The sequence below is a fragment of the Papaver somniferum genome, chromosome 9, assembly GCF_003573695.1.
Source record: "Papaver somniferum cultivar HN1 chromosome 9, ASM357369v1, whole genome shotgun sequence".
NCBI lineage: Eukaryota > Viridiplantae > Streptophyta > Magnoliopsida > Ranunculales > Papaveraceae > Papaver > Papaver somniferum.
This window is the reverse complement of record NC_039366.1, coordinates 34039468-34041404: the sequence shown is the minus strand read 5'-3', so window position 1 is coordinate 34041404 and position 1937 is coordinate 34039468.

Genomic DNA, 1937 nt, shown 5'->3' with positions numbered 1-1937 from the left:
CCTCTTAGATTCCTTAGAGAATTTGATCAGTATCATAGATTTCCCTGTATTTCTTGCAGTGAAAATAGGCAGGCTCATAGATTCTTTCTAATGTTTCCATTGAGGTTGTATATGTTTGAAATCATTTGATCACCATTTTCACAACTTTCGCGATTACCTATCAGCTTGTGAGTGATATTAGCTGTCATCTCTTGCAGTGCTCTTAGCGATCGCTGGTTCTTCCCGATACAGCCTGAGAAGAAGTAACCTAGTTATGAATGTCCAGTTTCTTATCTGGCCGATTATGAAACTGCTTTGGATTTTCTTCATGGAGAGGTCTGTCATTCCACTCTGAGAATTTAAATCGTGTAACAATTCAAGGAAGCCAAGACATCTAGTAACAAGCCGTTTGGTACATTACTTGTGAGCACACAAATCACGAAGGCATCCGAATGCTCACAACCAATCATCGTAATCTAGAGTGTTTTGTGATGATGATATCCTAGTGTTGATTCCTTGGCTCAAAACCTTCGGGTTTATCATAGCCTCATCTAACAACTCCATGCAAGGTGTTTGCGCACGGGATATAGGTAAAAACAAAGAAAGCAAAACGTACAAGTAAAGATCCATGGGGTTATACAAGTATAAAGTGCTGAAATGTAAACAAGACCGAGGTTTACGTGGTTCAGCACTAAGGCCTACGTCCACGGGGTTTGTTGTTTCACTATATTCTTCACGGTTACAAGAGTAGTCGAATGACTTTTGGGTTTACATGTTTTTCTCTTCTAAAGGATTACCTTACACTCGCAATCTCTCTCTCTTTCCCTTCCTGATTTTTCCGATCCCCCTTCCTCTTGGTGGAGAGGGGGTATTTATAGGGTTAGAGTGTGGGACCCGTCTCTGAAGGCCGTTGGAACCTTATCTTCTAGTGTCTTGTGTCCATTACGCAGAGGTCTGCGTTTGCCACTTGATCACGCAGAGACATCCTCGCTCGTCCCACGGGTTGATCAACACGTATACTGCTCAGAGTGTTTAATGAGGGTAGTTGAGATGCCTGCTCGTGTCAGACAAGTGTCTTCTGCCCCTGTCACGTCCGTGTCAGCTAACTTTCTCTCCACCGTTGATCTTAGCTTCTTTTGGGGATGAGATAAAGTAACTCCTTGGGGTTTATTTGGTATTCCGTAGTGCATCGTATTTTGATGTCCTGGCCTGCATGCTTTCCACGTATTTTTCTATATACACATGTCTGATGGTGAGATATATGTATACACAATTTTCCCCTTTTCTTCGGGCTTGAATGTTTAATGGGTGCATTGAAGAAAACATTTGTTGCTTATTCTTCTATCTCTCCTAATAAATTTTCCTAGATACTTGGGCACGTCTTTTATTTGTGCATTACTGCTCATGTAACGGGCACGTTTCCCATTCCTCCATCAATTTCCTTCTCTTTCTTTCGGGTATATTAAGGAGAGAAAGAAAGTTAATTTCATTCTTCCTAAACATTCTCTCGATTTTAATTCTTCGTTCTTCAGCCCTTAAATTCTCTGCCAGTCTTCATTCTTCAGCCCTTAAATTCTCTGGCAGTCTTCATTCTTCCGCCCTTAAATTCTCTGTCAGTCTTCATTCTTCAGCCCTTAAATTCTTTCCACTGAGCATTAATCACGCTTGCCTCCTCTTTATTTCTGATTTGTTCTTTCTGCTGCTGTTTTTACTGGTAAGTTTTTCTTTTCTTTGTTTCCATGGTTTTACGCTATGTTGATTTGTAAATTTTCTGTTACTGTTGTTCCTTGTTTGTGATGAAGAACTTCTTTCAATGCTTGCATGCTATTTTGACCCTGTTCTTCGTCTTAAATCAAGGAGGCCATTGTTAGGGTAGGGATTTTATGGAATTTCGATCACGTATGCTAATTTTAGGGTTTCTGCGTTATCGTGTGTGGATTTCTATTTATGTGGTTTTT